The 11,831-nt window shown below is 45.7% G+C and overlaps 1 pseudogene across 1 annotated transcript in view; it reads left to right on the top strand.

The window, feature by feature from the left end:
* LOC127906125 (double-strand-break repair protein rad21 homolog A-like) overlaps positions 1 to 10,534 on the top strand; it is a 30,799-nt pseudogene extending 20,265 nt beyond the window's left edge. The window contains exons 13-15 of the transcript XR_008118007.1: positions 558 to 740; positions 3,146 to 3,226; positions 9,414 to 10,534. The product of XR_008118007.1 is annotated as a double-strand-break repair protein rad21 homolog A-like (transcript). The remainder of the gene's footprint in view (positions 1 to 557; positions 741 to 3,145; positions 3,227 to 9,413) is intronic.
* Positions 10,535 to 11,831: the final 1,297 nt, after the last annotated feature.

Consider the following 11,831-nt stretch of genomic DNA (forward strand, 5'->3'; position numbering starts at 1 on the left):
GGCCTGCCCGTGAGTACTGCTGCTTTCAGGAGACTGGTTGGGATATCAGCCTTCTAACCTACTGCTGTTACAGTTGATTGGGATATCAGCCTTCTAACCTACTGCTGTTACAGTTGATTGGGATATCAGCCTTCTAACCTACTGCTGTTACAGTTGATTGGGATATCTGCCTTCTAACCTACTGCTGTTACAGTTGATTGGGATATCAGCCTTCTAACCTACTGCTGTTACAGTTGATTGGGATATCAGCCTTCTAACCTACTGCTGTTACAGTTGATTGGGATATCAGCCTTCTAACCTACTGCTGTTACAGTTGATTGGGATATCAGCCTTCTAACCTACTGCTGTTACAGTTGATTGGGATATCAGCCTTCTAACCCCCTGCTGTCAGTTTATTTATTAACCAGTAATGAAAAAATACATTTACATAAATAATAACAGCAAGGTGTATGTAAATGTATTCAACAACCAGTAATGAAAAGGTTGATGTTTTGTCTTACCTCTGACTAGTTCTGGCATGTGTATCCAACAACCCGTCTCTCGTCTCGTCCATTTAGATGGGAGCCCAGGAGCCTCAGGCTGATCTCTCAGTCCTCTCCATGCCCCAGGTAGACCTGCCCCAGGTAGACCTGCCCCAGGTAGACCTGCCCCCAGAGGAGAGCCTCAGCCTCACACAGCTGGTCCCTGAGCTGGATCTGCTGGACAAGGAGAAGAAGGACAAGGATGACAGTGATGAGGAGGTGAGTGGTGGCAACTTACCGTCAGGGAGGGTTTATATGGGGGGTAGAGACCTGGGGGTTGGGGAGGAGGGGGTGTAGAGACCTGGGGGGGGTAGAGACCTGGGGGTTGGGTAGAGACCTGGGGGCGTTGTGGAGGAGGGGGGTAGAGACCTGGGGGGGTTGGGAAGAGACCTGGGGGTTGGGTAGAGACCTGGGGGTTGGGTAGAGACCTGGGGGTTGGGTAGAGACCTGGGGGTTGGGTAGAGACCTGGGGGTTGGGTAGAGACCTGGGGGTTGGGTAGAGACCTGGGGCGTTGGGTAGAGACCTGGGGCGTTGGGTAGAGACCTGGGGCGTGGGTAGAGACCTGGGGGCGTTGGGTAGAGACCTGGGGCGTTGTGGGGAGACCTGGGGCGTTGTGGAGGAGGGGAGGATAGAGACCTGGGGGATTGGGTAGAGACCTGGGGCGTTGTGGAGGAGGGGAGGGTAGAGACCTGGGGGTTGGGGAGGAGGGTAGAGACCTGGGGGGTTGGGGAGGAGGGTAGAGACCTGGGGGGGGTTCGGGGGGAGGAGGGTAGAGACCTGGGGGGGTTGGTGGAGGGGAGGAGGGTAGAGACCTGGGGGTTGGGGAGGAGGGTAGAGACCTGGATGGGAGGAGGGTAGAGACCTGGGGGGTTGGGGAGGGGAGGAGGGTAGAGACCTGGGGGGGGTTGGGAAGGGGACGAGGGTAGAGACCTGGGGGGTTGGGGGAGGGTAGAGACCTGGGGGCGTTGTGGGGGGGGAGGGTAGAGACCTGGGGGTTGGAGAGGAGGGTAGAGACCTGGGGGTTGGGGAGGAGGGTAGAGACCTGGAGGGAGGAGGGTAGAGACCTGGGGGGGTTGGGGAGGGGAGGAGGGTAGAGACCTGGGGGGGGTTGGGGAGGGGAGGAGGGTAGAGACCTGGGGGGTTGGGGGAGGGTAGAGACCTGGGGCGTTGTGGGGGAGGGGAGGGTAGAGACCTGGGGGGTTGGAGAGGAGGGTAGAGACCTGGGGGTTGGAGAGGAGGGTAGAGACCTGGGGGTTGGGGAGGAGGGTAGAGACCTGGGGGTTGGGAAGTAGGGTAGAGACCTGGGGGTTGGGGAGGAGGGTAGAGACCTGGAGGGGTTGGGGTGGGGAGGAGGGTAGAGACCTGGGGGGTTGGAGGGGAGGGTAGAGACTGGGGGTTGGGGAGGAGGGTAGAGACCTGGAGGGGGTTGGGGTGGGGAGGAGGGTAGAGACCTGGGGGGTTGGGGAGGAGGGGAGGGTAGAGACCTGGGGGTTGGGGAGGAGGGGAGGGTAGAGACCTGGGGGTTGGGGAGGAGGGGAGGGTAGAGACCTGGGGAGGAGGGTAGAGACCTGGGGGTTGGGTAGAGACCTGGGGGTTGGGGGAGGGTAGAGACCTGGGGGTTGGGGAGGAGGGGAGGGTAGAGACCTGGGGGGTTGGAGGGGAGGGTAGAGACCTGGGGGGTGGGGAGGAGGGGAGGGTAGAGACCTGGGGAGGAGGGTAGAGACCTGGGGGGGGGGGGGGGAGGAGGGGAGGGTAGAGACCTGGGGGGTTGGAGGGGAGGGTAGAGACCTGGGGGGTGGGGAGGAGGGGAGGTAGAGACCTGGGGGGGTGGGGAGGAGGGGAGGGTAGAGACCTGGGGGGGAGGGGAGGGTAGAGACCTGGGGGGGTGGGGAGGGGGGGAGGAGGGGAGGGTAGAGACCTGGGGGTTGGGGAGGGTAGAGACCTGGGGGAGGGGAGGGTAGAGACCTGGGGGGTTGGGGAGGGTAGAGACCTGGGGGGGGTGGGGAGGAGGGGAGGGTAGAGACCTGGGGGGGAGGGGAGGGTAGAGACCTGGGGGGTTGGGGAGGGTAGAGACTGGGGGTTGGGGAGGAGGTTAGAGACCGGGGGGTTGGGGAGGGGAGGAGGGTAGAGATCTGGGGGGTGGGGAGGAGGGTAGAGACTGGGGGGGAGGGGAGGGTAGAGACCTGGGGGATGGAGGACGTAACTGATTAGAAATTAAGTTCAGAAGATATGTAAAGAATGTTTATATTTTTATGTCGTCACACTTGGGGTCAACTTGAACCTTAGCTTGAGAGACCTGGGGGTTGGGGGAGACCTGGGGGTTGGCTAGAGACCGGGGGGTTGGGGAGAGACCTGGGGGGTTGGGTAGAGACCGGGGGGGTTGGGGAGAGACCTGGGGGGGGGGGGTAGAGACTTGAACCGTAGCTTGATAAACACGTCAACAATTTGACCTCAACTGACCTGATGGAAAAGTAACATTTGTGGGTAATACACATCTATGATACCTTTGGAGATTAATGGACTGTGTCCAGCCACCCTGAGGTCCTGCATGTTTTCAGAGAGTGTGTGTGTGTGTGTGTGTGTGTGTGTGTGTGTGTGTGTGTGTGTGTGTGTGTGTTTGCAGGAGGAGGAGGGGGATCCAACTCAGGACCAGGAGGAGAAGAGGTGGAACAAGAGGACCCAGCAGATGCTACATGGCCTTCAGGTAAACAAATATGTTGTTATTCACTTCTTCAAGTAAACAAACAAACTATGCTAATGTTCTGTTGGGAATTAGAGGTACAGAATATTACATTTCCATGTGGAAAATTGCTATAATGGAAAACTGGTCGTTGGAGAATATCTGATGATATCTGGTGTCTACATCTGATGATATCTGGTGATATCTGGTGTCTACATCTGATGATATCTGATGATATCTGATGATATCTGGTGTCTACATCTGATGATATCTGATGATATCTGGTGTCTACATCTGATGATATCTGATGATATCTGATGATATCTGATGATATCTGGTGTCTACATCTGATGATATCTGGTGTCTATATCTGATGATATCTGATGATATCTGGTGTCTACATCTGATGATATCTGATGATATCTGATGATATCTGGTGTCTACATCTGATGATATCTGATGATATCTGATGATATCTGGTGTCTACATCTGATGGTGATATCTGGTGTCTACATCTGATGATGATATCTGGTGTCTACATCTGATGATGATATCTGGTGTCTACATCTGATGATGATATCTGGTGTCTACATCTGATGGTGATATCTGGTGTCTACATCTGATGGTGATATCTGGTGTCTACATCTGATGGTGATATCTGGTGTCTACATCTGATGGTGATATCTGGTGTCTACATCTGATGATGATATCTGGTGTCTACATCTGATGATGATATCTGGTGTCTACATCTGATGATGATATCTGGTGTCTACATCTGATGATGATATCTGGTGTCTACATCTGATGATGATATCTGGTGTCTACATCTGATGATGATATCTGGTGTCTACATCTGATGATGATATCTGGTGTCTACATCTGATGATGATATCTGGTGTCTACATCTGATGATGATATCTGGTGTCTACATCTGATGATATCTGGTGTCTACATCTGATGATATCTGGTGTCTACATCTGATATCTGGTGTCTACATCTGATGATGATATCTGGTGTCTACACCTGGTGATGATGTCTGGTGTCTACATCTGATGGTGATGTCTGGTGTCTACATCTGATGGTGATATCTGGTGTCTACATCTGATGATGATATCTGGTGTCTACATCTGATGGTGATATCTGGTGTCTACATCTGATGATGATGTCTGGTGTCTACATCTGATGGTGATATCTGGTGTCTACATCTGATGGTGATATCTGGTGTCTACATCTGATGGTGATATCTGGTGTCTACATCTGATGATGATGATATCTGGTGTCTACATCTGATGATGATGATATCTGGTGTCTACATCTGATGATGATGATGATATCTGGTGTCTACATCTGATGATGATGATGATATCTGGTGTCTACATCTGATGATGATGATGATATCTGGTGTCTACATCTGATGATGATGATGATATCTGGTGTCTACATCTGATGATGATATCTGGTGTCTACATCTGATGATGATATCTGGTGTCTACATCTGATGATGATATCTGGTGTCTACATCTGATGATGGTGATATCTGGTGTCTACATCTGATGATGATATCTGGTGTCTACATCTGATGATGATGATATCTGGTGTCTACATCTGATGATGATGATATCTGGTGTCTACATCTGATGATGATGATATCTGGTGTCTACATCTGATGATGATATCTGGTGTCTACATCTGATGATGATGATATCTGGTGTCTACATCTGATGATGATATCTGGTGTCTACATCTGATGATGATATCTGGTGTCTACATCTGATGATGATATCTGGTGTCTACATCTGATGATGATATCTGGTGTCTACATCTGATGATGATGATATCTGGTGTCTACATCTGATGATGATGATATCTGGTGTCTACATCTGATGATGATGATATCTGGTGTCTACATCTGATGATGATGATATCTGGTGTCTACATCTGATGATGATGATGATATCTGGTGTCTACATCTGATGATGATATCTGGTGTCTACATCTGATGATGATATCTGGTGTCTACATCTGATGATGATATCTGGTGTCTACATCTGATGGTGATATCTGGTGTCTACATCTGATGGTGATATCTGGTGTCTACATCTGATGATGATATCTGGTGTCTACATCTGATGGTGATATCTGGTGTCTACATCTGATGATGATATCTGGTGTCTACATCTGATGATGATATCTGGTGTCTACATCTGATGATGATATCTGGTGTCTACATCTGATGATGATATCTGGTGTCTACATCTGATGGTGATATCTGGTGTCTACATCTGATGGTGATATCTGGTGTCTACATCTGATGATGATATCTGGTGTCTACATCTGATGATGATATCTGGTGTCTACATCTGATGGTGATATCTGGTGTCTACATCTGATGATGATATCTGGTGTCTACATCTGATGGTGATATCTGGTGTCTACATCTGATGGTGATATCTGGTGTCTACATCTGATGGTGATATCTGGTGTCTACATCTGATGGTGATATCTGGTGTCTACATCTGATGGTGATATCTGGTGTCTACATCTGATGGTGATATCTGGTGTCTACATCTGATGGTGATATCTGGTGTCTACATCTGATGGTGATATCTGGTGTCTACATCTGATGGTGATATCTGGTGTCTACATCTGATGGTGATATCTGGTGTCTACATCTGATGATGATATCTGGTGTCTACATCTGATGATGATATCTGGTGTCTACATCTGATGGTGATATCTGGTGTCTACATCTGATGGTGATATCTGGTGTCTACATCTGATGGTGATATCTGGTGTCTACATCTGATGGTGATATCTGGTGTCTACATCTGATGATGATGATATCTGGTGTCTACATCTGATGATGATGATATCTGGTGTCTACATCTGATGATGATGATATCTGGTGTCTACATCTGATGATGATGATATCTGGTGTCTACATCTGATGGTGATATCTGGTGTCTACATCTGATGATGATATCTGGTGTCTACATCTGATGATGATATCTGGTGTCTACATCTGATGATGATGATATCTGGTGTCTACATCTGATGATGGTGATATCTGGTGTCTACATCTGATGATGGTGATATCTGGTGTCTACATCTGATGGTGATATCTGGTGTCTACATCTGATGGTGATATCTGGTGTCTACATCTGATGATGATACATCTGATGATGATATCTGGTGTCTACATCTGATGGTGATATCTGGTGTCTACATCTGATGGTGATATCTGGTGTCTACATCTGATGGTGATATCTGGTGTCTACATCTGATGGTGATATCTGGTGTCTACATCTGATGGTGATATCTGGTGTCTACATCTGATGAAGATATCTGGTGTCTACATCTGATGAAGATATCTGGTGTGATACATCTGATGATGATATCTGGTGTCTACATCTGATGATGATATCTGGTGTCTACATCTGATGATGATATCTGGTGTCTACATCTGATGATGATATCTGGTGTCTACATCTGATGATGATATCTGGTGTCTACATCTGATGATGATATCTGGTGTCTACATCTGATGATGATATCTGGTGTCTACATCTGATGATGATATCTGGTGTCTACATCTGATGATGATATCTGGTGTCTACATCTGATGATGATATCTGGTGTCTACATCTGATGATGATATCTGGTGTCTACATCTGATGATGATATCTGGTGTCTACATCTGATGATGATATCTGGTGTCTACACCTAGTGATGATGTCTGGTGTCTACATCTGATGGTGATGTCTGGTGTCTACATCTGATGGTGATGTCTGGTGTCTACATCTGATGGTGATATCTGGTGTCTACATCTGATGATGATATCTGGTGTCTACATCTGGTGTCTACATCTGGTGGTGATATCTGGTGTCTACATCTGATGATGATATCTGGTGTCTACATCTGATGATGATGATATCTGGTGTCTACATCTGATGATGATGATATCTGGTGTCTACATCTGATGATGATGATGATATCTGGTGTCTACATCTGATGATGATGATATCTGGTGTCTACATCTGATGATGATGATGATATCTGGTGTCTACATCTGATGATGATGATATCTGGTGTCTACATCTGATGATGATATCTGGTGTCTACATCTGATGGTGATATCTGGTGTCTACATCTGATGATGATATCTGGTGTCTACATCTGATGATGGTGATATCTGGTGTCTACATCTGATGATGATGATATCTGGTGTCTACATCTGATGATGATGATATCTGGTGTCTACATCTGATGATGATGATATCTGGTGTCTACATCTGATGATGATGATATCTGGTGTCTACATCTGATGATGATACCTGGGTCTACATCTGATGATGATGATGATATCTGGTGTCTACATCTGATGATGATATCTGGTGTCTACATCTGATGATGATATCTGGTGTCTACATCTGATGATGATATCTGGTGTCTACATCTGATGATGATATCTGGTGTCTACATCTGATGATGATGATATCTGGTGTCTACATCTGATGATGATGATATCTGGTGTCTACATCTGATGATGATGATATCTGGTGTCTACATCTGATGATGATATCTGGTGTCTACATCTGATGATGATGATATCTGGTGTCTACATCTGATGATGATATCTGGTGTCTACATCTGATGATGATATCTGGTGTCTACATCTGATGGTGATATCTGGTGTCTACATCTGATGGTGATATCTGGTGTCTACATCTGATGATGATATCTGGTGTCTACATCTGATGATGATATCTGGTGTCTACATCTGATGATGATATCTGGTGTCTACATCTGATGATGATATCTGGTGTCTACATCTGGTGTCTACATCTGATGATGATATCTGGTGTCTACATCTGATGATGATATCTGGTGTCTACATCTGATGATGATATCTGGTGTCTACATCTGATGATGATATCTGGTGTCTACATCTGATGATGATATCTGGTGTCTACATCTGATGGTGATATCTGGTGTCTACATCTGATGGTGATATCTGGTGTCTACATCTGATGGTGATATCTGGTGTCTACATCTGATGGTGATATCTGGTGTCTACATCTGATGGTGATATCTGGTGTCTACATCTGATGGTGATATCTGGTGTCTACATCTGATGGTGATATCTGGTGTCTACATCTGATGGTGATATCTGGTGTCTACATCTGATGGTGATATCTGGTGTCTACATCTGATGATGATATCTGGTGTCTACATCTGATGATGATATCTGGTGTCTACATCTGATGGTGATATCTGGTGTCTACATCTGATGGTGATATCTGGTGTCTACATCTGATGATGATATCTGGTGTCTACATCTGATGATGATGATGATATCTGGTGTCTACATCTGATGATGATGATGATATCTGGTGTCTACATCTGATGATGATGATATCTGGTGTCTACATCCGATGATGATGATATCTGGTGTCTACATCTGATGATGATGATATCTGGTGTCTACATCTGATGATGATATCTGGTGTCTACATCTGATGATGATATCTGGTGTCTACATCTGATGATGATATCTGGTGTCTACATCTGATGATGATGATATCTGGTGTCTACATCTGATGATGGTGATATCTGGTGTCTACATCTGATGATGATGATATCTGGTGTCTACATCTGATGGTGATATCTGGTGTCTACATCTGATGGTGATATCTGGTGTCTACATCTGATGATGATGATATCTGGTGTCTACATCTGATGATGATGATATCTGGTGTCTACATCTGATGATGATGATATCTGGTGTCTACATCTGATGATGATGATATCTGGTGTCTACATCTGATGATGATGATATCTGGTGTCTACATCTGATGATGATGATATCTGGTGTCTACATCTGATGATGATGATATCTGGTGTCTACATCTGGTGTCTACATCTGATGACTACATCTGATGGTGATATCTGGTGTCTACATCTGATGGTGATATCTGGTGTCTACATCTGATGATGATATCTGGTGTCTATGATGATGTCTGATGATGATATCTGATGATAGCTGTTCAGGTTCATCTGGTTGTCTGGAGGCGACTGACTTCATATCTTTAGCAGTCATTCCATCATCTCTTATTTGGGCGAACCACTTTCTCCTGGGTCGGTCTGTTATCTCGCTGGACAGACCATTGATCAGTAAGGTGACCGTCTCTCTGTTCTCTCCTCTCTACAGCGAGTCATGGCCAAGACGGGAGCCGAGCAGGTCAGCTTGTTGGCGCTGTGCCGAGACAACAACAAGAAGCAGGCGGCCGCCAAGTTCTACAGTTTCCTGGTTCTGAAGAAACAGCAGGCCATCGAGCTCAACCAGACCGAGCCTTACAGTGACATCATCGCTACAGCCGGACCAAGATTCCACCTGGTTTAGACACTGCCTGAGGTCCAAATGGCACTAGTTCCTATACAGCGCCCTACTTTTGACCAGAGCCTCCTAGGGTTCTGGGCAAAAGTAGTGCACTATATAGGGAATATGGTGCTATTTGGAAATGTCTTTTTCACTATTTTTATGTATGTTTTAGTTGTTTTGTTTTTTTGCCTTTTTTTTTTGTTGGGGGGGGGGGTCCTAAATGCTAACTTTGAAAAGGATTGTACTGTTTCTACCACCAACTGAATCATGCAGTATTGTTGTTTTTTTAGTGAGAAATGCATTTATCCAGTATATTTATATTTTCTGTCGAGTTTTTTTTTTTTTTTTTCATTTTGTAAAGCTTTTCGACCACACTTGTTGTTTTGTTGTGGGGGTAGGGGTGGGGGGGGGGGGTTTGGAACAATACATGTCCCACTGCTCGGTAACGGTCAAATTCATCAAAAGATTCATCAATTTTTTTAGTCTCCAATCAAGGTTTCCCCTCCAAAAATTGTGTAAGAACATTTTAGTCTTTCATGCTTGCATACATGCTGTTTACAGGTACTGTTATATCATGAGAGAAACGGAATAAGTGCTCTTCACCTCGGGGTCTTCCTCATTGCACTTGACAAAATCCTGGTTTTCATATTTAAAAATAAAAAATTTAAAAAAGCAAATTTTTTTCGTTTTTACAGGTTGTTATTTCTGTTGATAAATTGGCTATATTACGACTAGCATTGAATTGTATTGTTTAGGTGTATAATAATGCCCATTTTATTCACGTTGCGTTTTGTACCTCCACAGCTATGTTTGTTGTCGTTGCATATAAAGTAACTAGACGCTTGTACATGTTTCAATGAAAGTTGATGATCCCATGTTTTTTAAGTCTTATGGTTAACTAGCTGTTGTGATACTTCTGTAAAGAATTTGAAATAAAAGTGTTTTAATTACTTGGTTTACAAAAACTCTGAACCATTCAGTCTGGTGAAATAACTTAAAGGATCTGTTCCAGAAAGCAAGATCAACGACTTGGCCCAGCTGACTGTTCAAAATGACTTGGCCCGGCTGACTGTTCAAAATGACTTGGTCCAGCTGACTGTTCAAAATGACTTGGTCCAGCTGACTGTTCAAAATGACTTGGCCCAGCTGACTGTTCAAAATGACTTGGCCCGGCTGACTGTTCAAAATGACTTGGCCAGCTGACTGTTCAAAATGACTTGGCCCGGCTGACTGTTCAAAATGACTTGGCCCAGCTGACTGTTCAAAATGACTTGGCCCGGCTGACTGTTCAAAATGACTTGGCCCGGCTGACTGTTCAAAATGACTTGGCCCGGCTGACTGTTCAAAATGACTTGGCCCAGCTGACTGTTCAAAATGACTTGGCCCAGCTGACTGTTCAAAATGACTTGGCCCAGCTGACTGTTCAAAATGACTTGGCCCAGCTAACTGTTCAAAATGACTTGGTCCAGCTGACTGTTCAAAATGACTGGGTCCAGCTGACTGTTCAAAATGACTGGGTCCAGCTGACTGTTCAAAATGACTTGGCCCGGCTGACTGTTCAAAATGACTTGGTTCAGCTGACTGTTCAAAAAATGACTGTTCTTGGCTCAGCTGACTGTTCAAAATGACTTGGCCCAGCTGACTGTTCAAAATGACTTGGCCCAGCTGACTGTTCAAAATGACTTGGCCCAGCTGACTGTTCAAAATGACTTGGCCCAGCTGACTGTTCAAAATGACTTGGCTCAGCTGACTGTTCAAAATGACTTGGCCCAGCTGACTGTTCAAAATGACTTGGCCCAGCTAACTGTTCAAAATGACTTGGTCCAGCTGACTGTTCAAAATGACTTGGTCCAGCTGACTGTTCAAAATGACTTGGCCCAGCTGACTGTTCAAAATGACTTGGCCCAGCTGACTGTTCAAAATGACTTGGTCCAGCTGACTGTTCAAAATGACTTGGCTCAGCTGACTGTTAAAAATAACTTGTTCAAAGCCCTGGCCCAGCTGACTGTTCAAAATGACTTGGCCCAGCTGACTGTTCAAAATGACTTGGCCCAGCTGACTGTTCAAAATGACTTGGTCCAGCTGACTGTTCAAAATGACTTGGCCCAGCTGACTGTTCAAAATGACTTGGCCCAGCTGACTGTTCAAAATGGCTTGAAATGATTTAATCTTTTAGAGAAATGTGGACTTGTCAAGTCAGTTATTTTGAGGCTAACTTAAAGGGATGCTTAAATATTTTGGCAATGA

Source organism: Oncorhynchus keta, unplaced genomic scaffold (assembly GCF_023373465.1).
Source record: "Oncorhynchus keta strain PuntledgeMale-10-30-2019 unplaced genomic scaffold, Oket_V2 Un_contig_4167_pilon_pilon, whole genome shotgun sequence".
NCBI lineage: Eukaryota > Metazoa > Chordata > Actinopteri > Salmoniformes > Salmonidae > Oncorhynchus > Oncorhynchus keta.